This window comes from Ambystoma mexicanum, chromosome 9, assembly GCF_040938575.1.
Source record: "Ambystoma mexicanum isolate Mex_15411 chromosome 9, UKY_AmexF1_1, whole genome shotgun sequence".
In the NCBI taxonomy this organism is placed as follows: Eukaryota; Metazoa; Chordata; class Amphibia; order Caudata; family Ambystomatidae; genus Ambystoma; species Ambystoma mexicanum.
This window is the reverse complement of record NC_090931.1, coordinates 197,966,820-197,987,646: the sequence shown is the minus strand read 5'-3', so window position 1 is coordinate 197,987,646 and position 20,827 is coordinate 197,966,820. Positions and strand designations below refer to the sequence as shown.

Below are 20,827 nucleotides of genomic sequence, written 5' to 3'. Positions count from 1 at the left end.
CGGCCAGCGTCTTAATGACTTGGGAGACAACGATGGGGATGTTACCCACTGTAAAGGAGCAGTATTGTTTGTCCAATTTACCCAAGCTGGACGGGGATCCAATTAGCAGACGTTCGGTCTTCTAACTGTTGAGCCATAACCCGTTTTCTGCCATCCTAGATTGGATCGTTAAGTAGATGGTGTTTAGGTCAGACAAATAATCAGCCGAGAGAGGGATGAGCACCTGGGTGTCATCTGCATAGTTCGTGTATGAGATGCCCAGGGCGTCCAAGATTTTGAACAGGGGCCTCGTGAAGAGGTTATAGAGGGTGGGAGCTATGCAAGAACCCTGTGGGACCCCACACTTAATGAGACTAGGGTTGGCACAAGCTTCATCACTTTGTCCTGTCGGAAGGAAGTTATCTGTGCACAGGCCCTCGGGGAGAAATTAGCTGCGGTGCAGAGGTGATGGCAGAGGGTCTTGTGATCCACCAGATCAAAGGCAGCAGGAAGGTCCGGGAGAAGAAGGAGCGCAGGTTCGCCTGCATCTCTGAGGTCGTCCATTTGATTTTTTAGGTCAAGCGGAGCCATTTCAGTGCCATGCCAGGGCCGGAAGCCGGACTGCCGAAGACCAGCCGGACTGCCGAAGACCAAGAAGGTGGTTATCTTCGATGATTTTTTGGACTTGCAGGTAAGATGCTTTGTCCAGAATTTTTATCAGAAAGGGTACAGTAGTGATAGGCCTGTAGTTCCCAGGGACCGATGAGTCGAGGGAAGGTTTTTTTAGGCGCAGTCGGACCCACGCTTCCTTGAGTCCAGTTGTGATAAGTGGGGCAATGGAAGAGGCACAGGGCCTCATTACACGGTAGGCGGAGGACCAAGGTGCTATTAGCACCTTGGTCCATGCCGGTAAAATACTGGCACCGCCTTGGTGGAAAGGGGAATTACCGCCCTATTCCAAGGTTGGCGGGGCGGTAATTCCCCCTTCCCCATTGCCCTTCCCCATTCCCATTTTTGCCCCATAGGGCTCTATCGGAATGGGGAAGGCGCTAATTACAGTGCCGCAAATTGCGGTACCATAATTGGCACCCTGGTTCCTTTGCGTGAAAGTACCTAACCGCAAAGGGACCTCGTAGTAAGGCAGTAAGGGTTAACGGTCACCGGTACCATTACCGGTGACCGTTAACCCTTACCGCCTTCCGTGTAATGAGGCCCACAGTCTTTAATGACCTGAGGTGGGCAGGCATCCCCTTTACAATTAGAAGGTTTGATGGATTTAAGGAGGGCAGTGACTTCAAGTTCACTCGTATCCTTGAAATCAAACACCGGGGATTGGCTAGAGTGGGTTGCCGGGGGGGGGGTGGTATTGTGACAGCTGGCTAATAGGTTGAAGAGGGCCTTTTGGTGGGCTAAGATTTTGGTGTGCAGGGTTTCCAATTTATTAAGCATGGCAGATTGAATTTTGTTGCACCTTGTCTCATCCTTCAAGAGGGTAGGAGGCAGGGGTGCAGGAGGCTCCAGCTCTCTAAAGATGGCAAAGATTTCCTTTGTCCCAGATTTGGCATTTTCAATCCTGGTGTTGAATGAGGCGGATTTAGCCTGAATAATGGCAGTTTTATAGTTTTTGGAAACAGCCTTAAAGGCAGCTTTAGAAGCGTCATTGGGGTAGTTTTTCAAAGTAGCAAGCGCTGCTCTTTTTTTGGAGTGAAATTCCAAGAGTTCTTGGGTGAACCAGGCATTAGAGTGCTTTGCTTTCTTAGGTTTTTAAAGGTGAGCGGAACAACTTTATCGACAGCTTCGGTAATGACCTGATTAAATGCTGTTGCCAGAAGCTCTGTGTCATTAGAGAAAGGGGGCATGAGGGCGGGCACCGCGAGGTAGGGGGAGATATTCTCCTTAGTGAGCTTGCGTGAGTTTCTCGAGAATGCAGTAGGGAGTGGGATAGTAGACTTAGGAGGCCCCTTGGAAGTGATGAGGTCAATTGTAATGCAGTAATGGTCAGACCAAGGAATGGGTGAGATCTGAGACCAGGAGTGAGCAATTATGATGGGACACCCAGTTGAGCGTGCAACCTCTAGAATGGGTAGGCTGCGTAACGGCTTGGGTAAACCCTAGGGTAGATAAAGCTTTCTGTAGGGCGGAGGCATTAGCATCATTGGAGTCATTGAGACCTAGATTAAGGTCGCCCAGGAGCACGATTTTAGATGAGGTTTTGAGGTTATCTGATTAGGGAGTCGTGGAAGTCAGTGGTAGGGCCTGGAGGGCGGTAGACAACATGGAAGGCAATGGTGCAGTTGGGGGAAAGCTTTCGTTTAAGTAGGAGGTCATCAGAATTCTGACCCAGTTCCCCATTGATCCTTCTGATGGTGAGCGCATCCTTAGCAATGACAGCTACTCCGCCACCCCTTTGACCCGCCCGGTCTTGCCTAAATATGGTGTAACCGCAAGGGATGGCAAGGGAAAGGGTAGGGGCAGAGGATTCTTTTAGCCAGGTCTCACAGAGAAAGAGTAAGTCAGCATTTTCCTTGATGATAAGGTCCTGCACATCCAGGGAATGTGCTGGCTGCGAGCAGGAATTGACCAGGGCACATTTGAGTGGGACGTCTGGTAAGGGAAATGGGGTGGCCAAGGGAGGGGGCATGGTACACAGATGGTGGAAGGCCTGGCTACCACCAGGTGCCGGGGCTGTAATGGCATTGCAGGCCAGCTGTAGGGAGTGAGCGGCTGGCAAGGATGCATTGCTGGTAACATCACTAGTATCACAAGGCAGCAGTGATGGGAGGGCAGCAAGCACAGTTACATTGGAAATCATATCACTAGTAACACTAGCCAGCAGTGGTGGGTGGGCAGCAGGCACAGGTACTTTGCAAATCATATCACTAGTAACACTAGCCAGCAGTGGTGGGTGCGCAGCAGGCACAGGTACAATGCTAGTAACATCACAGAGAGTATATGGCAATTGTGTGGCTGCAATAGGCGTAGTTGAACAGACAGAATGTGGGGGACATAGTGCTGGTAGTAAATTCGTAGTATCATGGTGGGCAATGGGCTGGTGCTCGACCAAGCTTGTGGAACTCCATTGTGGAACTGCATCATTGCCTCTGTTGCACAATAGGGCGCCACATGCCACCATGTGCATTTCATTTGGTTTGCCCCTTATAAGCCCCTTGCTTTACGGAGTGCTTTAAGATATTGCAGCATGAAGGGACGTGCTCAGTAGCACACATGTAAACTATGGCTAATGTACGCAGCCTCCTACATACCGTTCAGCACACGCAACTGACCGTTATGCAGCCATGCATGCAAATATGTGCCCAGGGTGAAAGCTGGCAGGCTCAATTGAAGATGGGCAGTGCAGTGCACATGGCATGATCGTTTAAACATAGCGTGTACGATGGTGTGTGCATGCATTTGAAGTTGGAGACTTTTACACAATGGTTGTGGAGGACATTGTAGACTTGGTACAGCACCAAAATTGAGCTGTAATGCTTACATTAGCATACGGTGTACATCATTGCCCCTGTTGAACAATAGGGAGCCACATGCCACCATTGCATTTCCTATGGTTTGGCCCTTATAATCCCCTTGCTTTTGGGAGTGCTGTAGGATATTGCAGCATGAAAGGCCATGCACAGCAGCACACATGTAAACTATGGCTAACGTACATGGGCTCCTACATACCGCTCAGGACACCCAATGCAACGTTATGCAGCCATGCGTTCAAATATGTGCCCTGGGTAAAAGCTGGCAGGCTCCATTGCAGATGGGGAGTGCAGTGCACATGACATGAGCATTTAACCATACCCTGTACTATGGTGTGTTTTCTGTGGGGAGTGCCTAGCACCTTGCATGCATGGCTTGAGTGGAAAGGGAAAAAGGAGTCCTCATGTCCCGGTACTTGGGGAATCGTATGTGCCACATTCTGCGTTTCTCACCATGCTGGCCAGTGAAAATGGTACTATGGCCTTTGTCCAATCAGGTGCTCATGGTGTGCGTCACAGGCAAGAGCACCAATAGGGAGAAGGACTCCTCCTGCTTCACTGCGACGTGGCCCTTGTTGTACTTGGGGAAAGGCACGTGTCACATTCTGCGCTTCTCACCATGGTGGCCAATGGGACTGTGCGGAATGTCCAATAAGGTGCTCAGGGTGTGCGTCACAGGAATGGGCAGCAATCATTTTTTCCATTACTTTGTGTAATGCGGATCGCAAACATGGCAAGACGCACAGTTTTCATCGTGGGTGTTGCCTTTGTGGAAGATCTGTTCATGTATACCCTCCAAGAAGTCTTTTCTGGCAATTTCAGTTTGGAGGGAGTGTAGGGTTTGTGGTGGAGTGTCGAAATGTGCTGTTTCGGCAGAGTGCTTGTAGAATGTCGATGCATGGCCACTTCTGCAACTCTAGAGCTGCCTTTTTGGGTTCCATGCATTGTTCCCATGTGTACCGTCAACTGAAGAAGATGATGAAAGCAGTGCAGCGTATTTTTTCCCACTGCCAAGGTACTTTTCTCATGTATATTCCCTCAGAGAATAGGGTGGGACTATTCCAATGATCCCTGCAGCCAGCCAGAGGTCGGAAGGGGTCTTATCAACAGAAGCATATGTGACTTCTTGAGTGCTGCTGGGATGTTCTCCTGTGAGAATGACATTTGTTCTCGATATATACACCTTTTTGAAGGAAATGGCATGTCTTTGTCGACCAGTGGCAATGACATTTTGTTTCACAACCTACAGGCTGCTCTGAAGACCCTATTGTAAGAATGACGTACAAAACACAATTTTTTAAATAAAAAACGCAAAAAAGGTTGTTTCAGTGGAAGCACCTTTTAAAAAAGACAAAAAAAGGCTATTTCAGAGCCGCTACAAATAACGTCATCCCCTACCCTGGTTGAAAGTTATTCCCCCCACTCCTGCGCGCGCACATCAGAAAATTCAGCGAATATCACGATAGTTGCAGGGTGGCATGTGTTAGTGTGATGGTGAAGAAGTGTCAGCCACCCGAGATACTGTGCGAAGGGAGGGTATGGAACAGAACACCAGGGAGGGGTGTAAGCCAACGGATCAAATAATGCTACCCTTGAGAGAAGCAAGTGACATAAAACACATACGGACTACATATCCCAGAATGCCCCACCCAATACGGCATCAGTATAAAAGCCTGAATAGGGGAAAGGAATGTAAGCAAGGAAGATGGTAAAACACGCTTCCATAGTCAGGCAGACCCCCACAGTCAGTGACTAAAACCAAGGCTAACACCTCATGGGCTGAGCGGGGAGGAGGAGGGGAATTAGCATCAGGTGTGGGGAAACCGTTGCTGGGAACACCCGGCAGTAATCACTGGGGAGGAGGGGGACCTGGGTTAAAAGCATCACCAAACCACTCAGAGGGGTTCTTGTCTTGCAGGAGTGGAAGGAGGCTGGCGTTGCTGCCCCGGAGTGGAAAGAGACCAGTCCCGAGTACCAGTGGGTGTACTAAGGCGGAGAGAAAGAACCGCCGGAGAACGCCCTACCAGACGGCGGTCCAAGTCGGCTGCTCAGTGGAGGAAGGGCCTGAAGGGAAACAAGCCTTAAGCAGCATGAGGACGGACAAGGGAAGGTGTCTGTTCGTTTTATGTTTCTTCGGTTTCTGGGACCAGGCGGACCAGTGGGCTGAGTCTCGGAAAGCTACAGCCGCAAGCCTGGTGAAAGCACTGCAGGAAGTGGGGGACATTTACTTAAAAGGAATGGCCTGGCTAAGACCACGCTCGAGCCGATACGAATCGTAAAGCTGCATTTACTTGAAGAGAGGAAGTCCCATAATTTTGGTTTTCTTACAATAACGTGCAGACTGGTGAGCCGAATAATAAAACCTTTGTTGAACACTTTGTTGTCTCTGGCTCACTACTTAACAGTTAGATAGCCCCTTTTGCAGATGACTGTCATACAAATGGGCCTGTAGAGGCTACGGAATTGGTCAATAAGGTTTGTGGTTGTGGTGTGTACGCACAGACTGGTACACAGTGTATTTGTCGACAGAAATGCAGAGGGTGTGGTTATGGCTGTGGGTTTCACGAGCCACAGCGTGCAGGTTTTGGGGGAGTTTCAAATACATTGATTGAAAGTGAATGGAAAACACTGTGCAGTGGCTGCTCATTTTGGAATCTATCATGTGGATGTGTAGAACTATGGAGTACCGACAATGAAGTGACTGATTTTGGTTTGTCTGTGTGACACTTTGGTGACACGCAATCATGCCGACATTATTGTTGTTCATTGTGGAGGAAAAATTGCACAGCATGTTAGACGAGTTTCAGTGCCGTTTGAGATGGAGGCACTTGCCGAGGTCATGCGTCTGTTTCCGATCGCCTGCATAAATTTCTATCGCATCGTGCAGACATTGATATGGCTGTGTCATTTTTCATTTGGTCTGCAAATGGAGAAAGAGCACTACATTGCGAAGAAGTGTATTTGTGCCTTTCTACGAAATGTGCCAATGGCATAATTCACACATAGGAATATGACGTTTCACAGCACAAACAGTTTTCTCTAGCAACAACGTTCATCTTGGTATGCCTTCCATCCCGATTTCTGCACACCCCATCCAAATTGCTTTGGTGCCCTTCTTGAAAGTAGTGGAAGAATTTTTGTAGTAAGTGTGGTGTACTGAAACTCTTCAAAACGCTCTGCAACACGTAAAGAAACCTCTTTCTGCAGCGAACCCCTTTCCAACTGATTCAACTACAGTGTTTTGCACAGTGCCACACCTCCCGCCCTGCATCCGTTCATTGGCAATTCCATTGTTCATCTCTGAAAGGTGCTTTCTTTATTTCCTTTTTTTCCTTTCCCAGTTCATTTCAATTTATTTTGGGCCTCTAACACACGCCAAGGAACGGCCCACTACGGAAGGAGCAGCACCTGCATGGATACCATAGGGGACGTAAACAGAGACTGAATTATTGGGTGACCCTCACCTACATAGGCGCCAGTCATTGTCATGCTCCTGGACGGACCCTTCCCAGGCTCTTCCAAATACCTTCCCTCTGTAAAGTAGCCGGTTGCAGTACATGCACAATACAATGCCCTTTGCCAGGTAAGGGTCTGTAGCGCAGTATATGGTCGGCAAGGATGTTTAAGAGCGCCGCTGCCCTACAGAAGTGCCCCTGTTGTTGTCCGCAGCAGATGTGGAAAATGCTGTACATGAAATTACCCTACTTCAATTTTGGAAAGGCGGTAAACTGCCCACTGGTCCCTTGTGCTTCCATTTCAGTTGTCGTCACTTGCAGTACAAACACTTCATGCTACGCCATTAGCCTTAGGAGTAGCATTCACAGAGATGCATACACTCTGGAATACAAGAATGTTTACAACACTGCGAAACACAGCTTCATTACGTGGAGCAGGAAGACCTTTATTCAGTGCGACCCATTCAGCTTCAGTACTTTTCTAACCACCCCTGACGTTGTTTGCGCTCTGAACATTCTGCTGTTTGCTTACTTGCCTTTACATGCACTAGTATGTGCGTGACCAAGCCGCACCAGCTCTGCCACTTTGCAGACTCCGTGCAAACTGTCCCACCTGCAGTTACATGTTTTCTTCAACTGTACGACCCGCAGGCGACCTCTTGACACTTTCCGTCACAGTGCTCAGTGCAGAAACGGTGTGTCTGTTTCACGGGTCATGGAAAGGCAAGCAGCACATCAATCAAATTAATGCGACATTTAACACGCCCACGTTACACTGCAGATTGCTGTTGCTTGTTTACCAGTGGGCCACATACAGCAAGGCATGCTGCAGCCATACATTGGTAGGTTTGCGGAGCCACCCACGTAGTCAGCAGGAGTATTTGAAATGCGGTAGCCCATTCTATGAGTCCGTAGAGATGGCGACAGGGGTGGTGTTACCAGCACACAGAGGATGCCCTACGCATGGGTATAGCTGTTCAATGGATAGACGTGCGCTCCCACAACTATTTAAAAGTGCATTAGAAGATGCAGACATGCGCCCACTAATGGAGTCCTACGGATACTTGCAGTGTGATTGCACATACACAGGCCAGGTGCAGTCTCCCTAGGAAACGTCCATATTGCTCACCAACAGTCATCTCGGCCAGTACTCTGCAGCACAGACTCACCATGCAATGTTAACACAAAAAGAGAAAGCACTCAAACACTCACCAACACTTACCATGTATATCTGTAATTGCTATGATACACCAACACTATTAGGACAAGGAAGGGGTAGCGCAAACGGATACATAAACCAGAGAATTTGGCTTTTCCACACGTTCATCATGAGGGCCGCCAAGGAATCGGTGACAAACCGTTGTTAATGGGACGTTATTGTTCCGTAGCAGCTATCATCTTTGCAGAAAACACTATGCTAAAGGAACGTTCTGGTTACAGTGCCCTACTAAAAACCTATGCAATTCACTGACAAAAAACATTGTTAAAGGGACGTTATGGTTAAGTTGCACTAGTAAAAACCTATGCAATTCAATGGAGAAATGTTGTTACAGGGAAGTTATGGTTACAGGTAAAACCGAAAAACCTCAGAAATTCGCCAGTTATGGTAAGCTAAGCAACCATACCTCGTGCTACCACTGTGCACTGCAAGGACTAACGCCCATGGCATCAAAGATGACATCACAAATATCATTGATGACATCACTGATGATATCACATGCCTGGCTCCTTTTTTGTTTCTCTGACATATCTAGGCCAGGCAGTTTTCTTCACTTACAGTCAGAAACAGAAAATTTAAAAGGTTCTGTATTAGTATTTGTTCAGTAGTTCTAGTGGGGAAAAAGCCCTTAGTAAGTTTGTCCATATGTCAATGTTTGGAAGAACACCCCTTTGGGTCTGCCAAAGTGCAGAGGAGACACTGTGGTGAAAGAAACAGCAGCAACTAATAGAGTTCATGTAGAACTTCCAATGTCCCCTTGTACTGTCGCGTTTCAGTGATATACAAATCAAGTTGAGCCACCTTCATCAGGTCATGGGCTTCTGACCCTTTGGGGAACAAAAACCAAAAAGAAAAAAAGGCGACATTAGGAATTCTAAATGTCTATGCTGAGTGCCTGTTGTGTCGTTTTTTTAGGGGAAAAAAATAAAACTCAAAGAATTGGGTTGCGGGCAATCTAGTTTGGCCCTCATGGGTATAACTACATCTTATTGCAAGGGGTGGGGAACCATGGGCTCCTGTGTCCTGGAGCTGGAACCCACTGCGGTGGACCGGTCAAGAAACACAGCAGAATGGCTCACTGTCCCTGCACTGTTTCTGGTGTGGTAATGACGTGTGTAAACTGCCAGGCAGCATGCACATTTGGGGCATGGATCACAGCATCTATCACTCATGGAGGACTGGTTAAAATTCTCCGGAGGCATGGACGAAATCGGGGGTTCAGGCGAGCCTGGGAGAGAAAAAGGGGGAAGAAAGATGGCCGGCAGGGCACTAGATGCCCAGGCCCCCCCTCCTGAACGTGCCACAAAAGGAGAAAGGTGGCAAGACGAATGCAGTGAGGTCAAGGGGGAAGGACATTTCGTCTGACAGCTCTGATGAGGAAAGCTGGCGGGAGCAATACAGTGAGGAAGAGGTGGAAACTCTGTCCTCTTCCACTGAGGACAAAAATAAAAGAGCTCCCAAGACAAGGAAGGCCCATGGGAATCGAGAGGAGGATGGGGACGACGTTGTCCCAGACTCTCTCATTCACTCACGGTCATCAGAATGGGAACCGCCGGCTAAGGTAACGGCGTACCCGATGAAGAGGCTGAGAAGGCTGCTGGCCAAGAAAGCCAGAAACAAACTAAGGGCTGCGTGTCCCAAACCACATCTGCTGGGAGGCATTGAGCATATTCCCGAAATAGATGAAAGAATGATCACCTTCATGGGACAAATATAGTAAGAAATCAAGAAAGGATCTGATAGATCTTGGAAGGCATGCCAGAATAAATTGCTGAATGTGGTGGGACCAATTACAAAAATACTTCAGCTGGCTGATGAAGTGAGTGAAAAAGAGGAGAACATACACCTTGCGGTACGGACATGATTGGCCCAGGGGGCCATATGCCTACTAGGTAATGACAACACGACTGAAAGGAGGAGGTTCTTCCTTATAAAAATTGACCCTAAACTCAGCGAGCTGGCAACATCTGAAGCGGCAGCCAAGGGCAAGTTATTTGGCAACTCGTTCATTAAAATAATGTCCAGATTTGCTAATACTTACGCTGCTTCGGCCAAAGCCCAGGCATCCCTAAAGAGGTTTTTCGGCAGGCAAATGTTTGGATGGGCTGGCAGAGGAAGAGGCCGCTCAGCCAGCCGTTACAATTATGGCAGGTTCTACGGCGGCAAAGGTCAATGGAAAGAGCAGGATGACCGAAAGCCAAATCCATTCATCCCCTCAAGGGGAAGAGGCAGAGGAAGGAGTTCGAATCATGCCAAACGTCAGCAGCATGGTAACACAGGTGAGATCATGCACAACGCAGAGCTTGCAAGCAGAAAGTGAGGACATTCTGCAGTAGGCGTGAGAGTAGCACAGCACATAGAATGTTGGAGGTTGATATTGGAAGACGCTTGGGTGTGTGAAAAACCTCAAGGTGTCTAATTGTCTGAACCCTGAGGATCTCTTTCTCAGGTGTCCAGGGAACAGCCCTCGCCCTTGGACCCAGACCCTGGGGTGGACAAGTGCGGGAATCCTCAGGCAAAGGGGGTGAGACATCCAATGGCGGGATGCAGTATTCCCCCCTTTCGACACTTCCTCCACCTTTATAGGTTATTCTAAATTCTGTCCCATTACCCTCTCCCTAATTCCAACAAGTACCAACTCAGAAAGGAGGCGTGGGAGAACCGGGAGGAAGAAATTACAATTACCAGCCTGTATTTTACAACCGCAGGACTATCCCCTTGTCTCAGATATGCCCCTACCTGACATTCCTTCAGTTGAAATAGAATATTGTCAAACCAGTTCCATTAGGCCCCAGTACCTTTCTGTGAAACCACACAAATGTGTTTATTTAGCCTTGCACACACGTCGTGTTTAATTGGGCAAAACCCCATGAAGAGGGATGGGGAAGCCTACCACCCCATGCCCCTCCTACCAAATTCATGACGGGGATGAAGGCCAGAAAAGCACTGCAATCACCCAAACGGGCCTATGATTGACAAGTATGTCAAGATGTATCCAGCCAGCCATATTGATCAGGGGTGGTGAGAACCAATCCCCATGTGGATTAAGAGCCACAGGCCATGATCAGGGACACCTCTAGTGACAGCCTGGACGAAACACCAAGGAGCCATGTTGCTGATGTTATAGATAACCACGACATAGCAGCGTTAGACATGAAGCACACGTGCCATCTGCACTTCAGGACACAAACACACACTTGAATACATGAAGAACACAAGCATACTGGTCTATAGTTAGAGGACAGGTACACATACATATTATCAATGCTTTTATTATTTTTTGCCATTAGCCAAACACAGCAACACAGAAACCGCAAGAGATCCTGAACAAAGCGTGCAGATGCATCCACACAAATAACCCAATGGAACTTCGGGAGCACGTAAGGGGCCTGACAGAGCCAAGTGTGACTAACCTATGGAAATGCAGTGTAGTATGGACACTGTAGAAACTGCATTATAAGGTTTAGGAAAATTGCAGCAGGCCTCGGGCCTCAGAGCAAGAGACAAGCTTAGCTGTTTCAGGCTGGACAGAGAGCAAGACGTGTGGCACAGGACCCTCAGCCAAGGTCAAGAGATGCGGATGACATTACAATCCACAGACAAAGGGACCAGCTGCAGAAAAGACTAATAAATCCTCATAATTCAGAGCTGCACAGCTCAAAGTTGTGGTCTCTGAACATGTGATGCGGCCGAAACAGACAGTGGACAGGGTACAGCGGTGGGAAAGGAGCACTGGTCCCAGGCCGTCAGACACAGACAGTGACAAGTATGCAACAATATGCAACAAGTGTTGCGCCGATCATGAGAGCACTCTCATAAGCTAAGGTGGTGTACACAAGTTACAATGCAGACACATACTAACTCTTATTACCTTGAAGAGGTACACAGTGAGCTGAGAATCTTTGCAAATCCCAGGCCTGAGGATGCCAGCTCTAGCCAATCACAGTTTAGTATCCTAGGGGTGGGTAGCAACGGGCAAGAACCAATGGTAAGTCCACCACACTGCAACAATGTTATAGTTAGTGCCTTGGGGATGGACCAGCCCAGCCACCTGATATGCGAGGGCCATTAGAATAACACCTATAATGTCCACTATAGGTGGTGGAATACTCAAAGTACCCAATTGGTTGGCCTGATAGGTTTTCTGGAGAAGGGCCCACGTTGTAATGTCATGCTGATGACATATCACAGTAAAACCGACCTGCGAGCCTAGGAAGAGCGAGATGTGCATGGATTATTTCCTGTTTCTGTGCTGATCCCTGTTGGTTTTGCCTGTAATAAACCGCAGTTTGAACTTTCCGTTGACGGAGTCCTCTGAGTATGCTGGGGGAGGGAGTTTGGCCCTCCAAGTCTATAGACCTCCAGTGTCCTTCTGGCATACCTGGGCGTCCGTCCCCAACAAGTAGGTAGCAGAGGTGATGGTTGGCTGCACCAGCCCTACATCTGGTCATCTCCTTCACTGCCGAAACTGAGAGGCTGCTGGACCCTCGCATATTTCTGAGAAGATGGGGAAAATGCGTGCTCGTGTAAAGGCCATTAGGTGCCCCTTGGAAATCATGCTGCCCAAAGTCAGCGAGTAGGCCAGGCAGACCTGGGTGGCGGACCCTCGCATATTTCTGAGAAGATGGGGAAAATGCGTGCTCGTGTAAAGGCCATTAGGTGCCCCTTGGAAATCATGCTGCCCAAAGTCAGCGAGTAAGCCAGGCAGACCAGGGTGGCAGGTCAACAGGGACGTGGTCAGACATGCGGGTTTCATGGGAGTTTAGGACGCGCACAGGGAGTAGGAGGGGGCAGCTCAGAGGAGCAGACATGGGAGCAAATGACTTGCGCACACTACATAACACCAGTACCTCTATCGACGGGCTTAGAGACCTCCCAGGATGAAGGAAATGGGGAGACTGCAATGGCTTGCTCAAGGGAACGGTTGACAAGGAGGTATGACGACAGCAGAAGAGTACCCATACTAGAACCAATAGACGTATGCGCAGGCATCGAGAGTGAGAGGGGACAGACAAGTCAGACTGACTCGAAGGACGCATGAAAAGTAGGCAGCGTTCACACAGATGCCCTTATTAGAGAGAGGAGGGGTGCAACCTCAGTATGTACCTTGGAAGCACACAGACAAGGAGAATGTGAAGTGTAGGTTACCATCATTGAGTGCAGGGGCTGGAAAGTGGATTTATGAGATGGAGAAAATGACAGCAGGGCATAGGCTAGCTGTGCAAGACGTAAAGGGACTGTTGGTATCGATCTTAGGAGACACAGCTGATGACGTATGGAAAAGTGCAGGGTTCCCCTGGGGTGACAACACAAAACACAGCACATGACGGTTCGCCATTTGTAAACTGCAGGGCAGCATTATGGCTAACACTAAGGACACAGTACCCAGACACATCAGACATAGGGGTGATTACATCACAGAAAATGAGAGAAGGCGAAGACCCTGTGCAGTACATTCTAGAGATTCAAGAGCTTTGGTGCCTTAAAACTCAAGAGCCTTGTGACAAAACAGTAGCAATATTTTATCACATACTAGTACAGGGGCTACCAGAACCTGTTCAGAAGAGTTTAAGGAAATTGGTAGGGATGGAGGCGAAAGGATGTGCAGAAATACAGCTCATGATAGTTCATCATTGTAGGCTATGGCAGGAGAAGATTAAGAAGAAGGCAGAGGACAGGAAGATGGACAAAACGAAATGTGTGCAGAAAAAACTCTCGAAGTATGCAATGGAAGGGGCGGTTATAAACCGCCCCACCTCACAGGCTCCACAGCAGCAGCCACAACACAGCAGTTAGCGGAGGGTTCATGGGGCGGGGTGGCCCACAGCAAGGGTTCTGAGGAAGGTGGGCCAAACAGAGAGGGCAGGGATTTTTGACCACAGATGCATCACAACCAAGGGAATTTCCCAGGGGGATTTCGAGGCTATGGGCAACAGATTCAGCAGAATCCAGGGGATATTTTGGGGGGCTTCCTGTGGCAAGGGAGGGAGCAGCCAGAGTGCTGGACGGTTTATGGTCATAAGACCGAAAAAAAAAATCTCAAAAAAAAGGCCGAAAAAAAAAGTCGAATTTTTTTTTTAATGACGTTTTTTATTCGAAATGGGGGGGTTCCCCCCCAACCCCCCTTTTTTTTACCATTTTTATTTTAATCCCGGACCCCAAAATAAATATATAATTAAAAAAAGAGAAATTCGACTTTTTTTTCGGTCTTTTTATTTCTACCTTATTGTTAGTCGAGATTTTTTTTTCACGATTTTGACCGATCACCGTGCTGGACGTGTGGGCAGTCAGGACACATTTCAAGAGTATGTAGGTACAGGGAGATGCAGCAGAATTGGGGAGGGAAGGGCCAGCAGCCCTACCAAGGGGACCAGGACGATTACTATGCACATTATCAGCCACAGAATGGACAGATGCAGGGCTCATATCAGCAAATGCCACAAGCACAAGTACAAGCCCCGCAAATACAAGCACCACATATGCCAGCACCGGTACCGCAATATTTACAAGAACCACAGATTTGAGGGAACACACAGCAATTATCACAGCTACAGAGCAATGGCGTACCAGCACACGTGGACACAGTGGCGACAGGCCCTGTCAGATAATTGGGAGGAGTTACCATGGTGGGGAACAACCCTGTTACAGGGAATGGGATGTCCATGTACCCTCAATAGGACAGCCCACAGACAAACTTGATGTGTCCCATCCTTTCTATCACAATCAACCCTGCAGAGAAACCTCGCATAGGGATGGCGATAGGTGATAAAACGTTTTCCTTTCTTGTTGACACTGGGGCAACTAGGTCCTGCATTAGGGAGTGAGCATTTACATTGTTAGGCGATGCCATGAACACTCAAGGATTCTCTGGGTCTCGGGAAGTGGTTCCTTTTACAGGCAATGTGCCTGGTTACGGGCCCAGTGGTAACCCTGCCAGTGCTACCGATGCGTTGCCGCTGGACCCGTAATTAATTACCTGCGCCTGACTTCCCGGTACCACTGGGATATTACAAGTTCAGCGGCTGGGAAGCCAGGCGCTGGTAATTTTGTTAATCCCCATTCCCATAGACTCCCATAGGACTCTATGGAAGTCCCATAGGACTCTATGGGAGTGGGAACACGGAAGCACTGGCACTGTTGCTTGGCTTACTGTGACCTCTGTGCCCGGCAGGGTCAGACCTGTCAGGCACAATGGCTCTGGCAGGCAAACCTGTAGTTTGCCGGTCCGGAATCAAGCATGCCGGTGAGCTTACTAACACCCTTATTTCCAGACTGGCAAACTTGACATGAGGCCCAATATCTCACTTTCTATAGGAGATCACGATCACGATCTATCACTACCTTTGCTTTACTCTCAACAGACACCTGTAAACATACTGTGACGAGACATTATGAGCCGACTGAACAAGACCATCTCATTCACAGACAAGGATATAGTGTGCTCCACACCAGGAATACACATGCTCATTGTAAAACAAATTGTTCAAGCATATTGTGGGCTCAATGTACAGAGGGGCGGGGTACCAGTAGACCCAGAGATGTTCCAGCATGGACCTGACATTTCCATTGCATGGCTTCCAGGAATTGCAGGGAAGATGTGGCAAGTTCCAAACGAGTACCTATTCAGGCCTGAGCTACCAATGGACGAAGAAGAGGGAACCATAGTGCCAATAGAAATAAATAGAGGCAGTGGTTGCAAGAGAGGATTGGATTGCAGTGCACAGGCTAGATGACACAGGACGGGCATGGACAGCAGTGATTGCAGTGGCAGAAAGGTGCAGGTTGACCACAGTGATGGACAAAGAGTTTTTCATGGAAGAAAGTCTAGATCTAAAGATGGTGTTCGAAATGAGTATGACCTATTGGTTGCAAATACACTACAGGGAAGTACCACAGAGAATGGCAATGGCGCTGGAGGCGCAACCCCCATTCTGGCGGAAGGGTATGGCCAAGGTACCCAGCACCCCATGGACCACTAGTCCCTATGACGTGGGCCGCATAAAAAGTATAGGATGAGTGAAGATCAAGCCGAAGCCAGGAGCAATATTACCAACAGTAAAGCAGTGTCCCATAAGTGAAGAAGCAGATGAGGGCATGTTCAGATGGATTTCTGAACTCTGTCCTGGAGGGGCAGAGGTTCAGAAGGCCAGCCTAGTTTCTTGGAACAGGGTAACCTCTGGACAAGCCAGACCAATCAGGGTAGCGATCGCGGCGGTCAAGACTAGGTCTCAAGAGGGGTGAGGGTGACTGAAAGCCCACAATGAGCACACAAAGCAAGGACACTTACAAATTACTCCAAGCAGATGTTATATTAAAAATATAGACACATTTATTAGAAGGCCTTTGAAACATTGACCGTAGCGAGAAATCACAATAAAACTCAAGTAAACCAACACATACTAATCAAATCCAATATATATACAAATACAAACGAGTCTAACGAGTTAGACACACGAAATGTGTAGACCACCTAGATGGGGAGGAAAACGGGCAGTGCGAATAATAGTTAGACCCAGTCTCCCTTCAGAGGCACCTAACTAAAAGGAAGTCCGAGCCCTACGAAGAGTGGAGCCTTGTGCTCAAAAGTACCTGCACACGGTGGTGCCAACGGGCAAAGGGGAGTCTCTTCAAGGGAATCAGGCAGTTTAGTTCGATGAACAAATGAAGATGAACAGAGCTCCGCAACTCAAGCCCAGCCTCCACTGTGGGCAGAAGCAGAGCGCGAGTACGGAAAGGCGTGCTATTAGACACAGTGAGGAAAAGCTATGGGCTACTGCAGGAGGGCGACCAGTTCCTAGCGATGCTACTCACCGGTCCCCGATGCAGGCAGACCCAGGCTTCTCCGCGTCAGTTTCAGTGCTGGCAGGTTCAGATACGAGCAGGGGACGTCTCGGCGTCATGTAGATTCCGCAGCAGCAGAAGTTAGATTTGAGGATCTCCCAAAAGCAGTGAACCCGCACAGTTTGTTACCACAGCAGGGCAACGGAGTGGCCGTGTGTATTTCAGCCCAATGTACACTACCCACTTCACACCTGGGAATGCCGAGTGTACGAATCGTGTGAGAGTGACAAGGACTCGTAATACAACACAACCTGATGGCGGTTACAGACCAAGACTCCTGGGTAGGCTGGTCAGTCCACTGGATGGCCCAGAGACACTTCTGAAGGCTTACGTGCAGGAGATGGTGAAGATGCCGAGAATAGTTGTTCCCACTATTCCAAAGGGTCGAAGTACCAGTACAGGCCTTCTCGTTCGATCAGAGGTAGAAAGGGTTTCACCAAGCGACAGCAGTGCAGAGGAGCAGTCCTTCAGCGGGTCACCAGCGATTCCTCGGTTCAGCCTCATAGTTGCAGGATACTTGGCTCCTGTATTCCTTCGTTCGTGAGAACTCAGGAGATCGACATGGTAGTGGTGTTTCCAGCCCCCTCTTATCCACGGTTCCCTTCGCGCCAAAACGGAGGGGACCCAATGGGAGATCTGCTTACAAAACACTCACACCATACGTGGACCTATCACGGACCACGGTGGTCCCAGGCAATCACGACACACTAGACTCTCTGGCACCCAGGATGTGTACTGGGACCAGACATCCCAGCCCACATCCTGGAGGCACACACGGCCTGTAGAAGCCCGCGAAAGCATCTGTGTTTCGCGGGAAAGAACATGCCCAAATAAGGAAGGCCCTGGGTCGGCTCGACCTGGGGAAGGTGAAGGGGGCAAGACGGTCAGCGGACAGAACAAAGAGCCTCGTGGTCTGGCCATTTTGGGAGCCAGGTCACCATTTAGGGCTAAGCACGAGAAACGCGCTTAAACAGCCAAAAGGAGCTCAAAACACAAAGAAACGATCGCTGCCACCAGTCCTGTCCGTGATTCACTTGCACCATTCGTTAACAATCCAAAGAGAGTACCTAGGGCCTGTAGAAGACTAGAGACCCAAGAGAGCAGTAACTTAGCTTACAGCGCCCTCTTGTGCCATGTTGCGCGAAAGCTGCAACATGATAAAAGAACTACAGAAAACAACGTTTCCCGGTACTGACTGTCTTAAGGGCATGTCAGTTTCCCCGTAAGAATGGAGCGAAAGCCCAGAGGAGTGCGGCAGAAGGCTGCACTTCGCTGGCAAAGTCTAGATCATGGTGAAAACAATAGCAACAAGTTTAGGGGTTGCCACATGGAAGGAAAATTACCCACAATTAGGAAATCTTTCCTAACAGGGCAGTTATGAGGCAATCACCTCCCTGATTGTGAGAGGCCTCCTGGTACCATCAGAATCCCTATGTAACACAGCAGTGTACCCAGTGCGCAAGGCAATGGGGGGGCATGGCATTTCATACAGGATTTAAGATCTCTTAACCACATTGTGGAAGCAGAGTATCCTTTAGTTGTAAATCCAGCGATGATTTTGTGCAGCATTCTGGTGGAAGCTGTCTGTTTCATGTTCATTTATTTGAAGAATGCATTCTTCTTAGTACCACTACACCTAGACTCACAAGACTTGCACAGCTTTATGTATAGAAACCACAAGTGGAAACATACTTGTTTACCACAAAGGTACTGCAAGTCACCATCTATCTCTAACAGAGTTATACAGATTGACTTGAGCAACATACATATGGAGAGCACAGTTTTGCAGTATGTAGACAACAGTTTGATCGGCAGATCGATAGAGGACCAAAATAGAAAGAACTCACTGCAAATGTTGACTGTGTTAGCTTACACGGGATACAATGTGGACAAGGGCAAGTTACAGTACTATCAGAAGGAAGTGCTATACATTGGACAGACGATATCCCAAAATGGACAAAAGATCACTGCAGAAAGAGCAGAGACAATGCGCAAGACATCTAAGCCTACGACAGTAAGGGGAATGCAACAGTTCTTAGGATTATGCAACTAATGCATAGCATGGGTCTTTGACTACTGCACATACACAAGGCCACTACTGGGCACCTTGAAGGAAGCACAGAAAGGAAAAAAGCCACTTACATGGACCTCTGAGATGACTGAGGCTTTTGAGGAACTGAAGGAAGCAATACACACTGCACCAGTGCTAGGGATCCCAGACTACAAAGAGGAATTTTTCCTATTTTCTCACACTAACGGTGTGGTGATGAAGGCAGTACTGACACAAAAGACAAGCATGGGGCACAAGCCAATAGCTTACTACAGTGGGCAACTGGACCCAGTTATGAGGGGAACTATGAGGAGGATGTTGCAAAGCTGAACGAGATCTACCTAGAAATTCAAGCATGGATGGCCACCCACAGTCTCTTCTTAAATGATGATAAGACAGAACTGCTTATTGTCAGATCCCAGGCCCGACTTAACAAAATAGACCCTAAATACCAATACTTTATCATTGATGGCAACATCATAAAAGTATCTAAAGAAGTTAAAACATTGGGTGTGTACCCTGACTCCACCCTCTCTCTTGAAAAACAAATCAACGCCACCATCTCATCCACAGCATACTCTAGCAAGCTTATCAACGCGTGCAAACTATTTTTATGCACGAGTAGTTGCCTCACCTTGGCCAGGGCACTTATATTGGCCAAACTGGATTACTGCAACACACTCTTCCTCGGCAAAACCAACCACAACCTGAACACACTACAGACATCACAAAATAACGCCCTCAGATGTCCACTTAATCTCCCCCGCAAGGCCCACATTTCCACTGTCAGAAAAGAGTCGCACTGGCTCCCCATCTGCGAGAGGATTAAACTCTGATCACTTGTCATCACACACAAATGCCTCTATCCTACAGCCCCTCGTTATCTTTCAGGCAAATTTAATTGACACAGTTCCACGAGACCAACCAGATCCCCGTATTTACACCAGCTCAACATCCCAAAGTGTAATCTAAAAACATCAGGAGGAGCTAGCTTCCCTGTATTCGCAGCGAAACACTGGAACGCGCTGCCCTTGACAATCAGAGCAGATGCATCATTCTGGTCATGGTAAAGGAACTACTCTCTTCGCACCAATAGAGTATTATCGGCACTTAGCAAAAACCGGCCTCCGGTAATCCAGGATCTTCATGTAACAGTAATGCATTGGACCACTCTATAACCTGTCCACTTACCACTGAACCTTGCCTCTTCTTGAACTACTTTGTAACATGGTCCATTGTACTGTACATCTCTCTCCGAATGTTGTACCCCAACTTTATTTGTGCAACTGTATGTAACGTATGACTTGCCTAAGCCTAAGCGCCCAGCTACCCTAGGGTTTGGCTGCGCTATATACATAAATAAACTAAACTAAACTATGAGGGGACACTATCCGTGCAAACAAGCTTTGGCAGCTGCCGCATCTGTATTGGAGAAGTCAGCAGCAGTAATCATGGGGTGCAGTCTGAAAGTGTCTATAATTGTAAGCTTGATAAGTAAGTGATCTTATCAAAGTGGATGATAAGTATGCTTATCCACAAGTATTAGATGTTTCAACACTAATGGTGTGCTTCCATTCAGTACACCAATGAATCTTCAAAGCTGCGGGTAAGTAAATAAAGGAGAAATGTAACATCTCACTAAGGACTAACATCTCTCCTATTAACTTACTTGTGAGAAGGGCTTAATAAATAATAGGGTAAACCCCAAACTTTACCCATCACGACCCGCAGACCCGTGATGTCACACGGGTAATGATGTAGACAGCCGCTGATTCAAATACAAGCCATCTCCTTCAGCCCG

At 48.2% G+C, this 20,827-nt stretch overlaps 1 long non-coding RNA gene across 1 annotated transcript; it reads left to right on the top strand.

Moving 5' to 3' along the window:
• The first annotated feature begins 553 nt into the window (after nucleotides 1-553).
• Nucleotides 554-5,839, top strand: LOC138487876 (uncharacterized). Its single transcript, XR_011274553.1, has 2 exons — nucleotides 554-670; nucleotides 5,380-5,839. It is a non-coding gene; the product is annotated as an uncharacterized lncRNA (long non-coding RNA).
• Nucleotides 5,840-20,827: the final 14,988 nt, after the last annotated feature.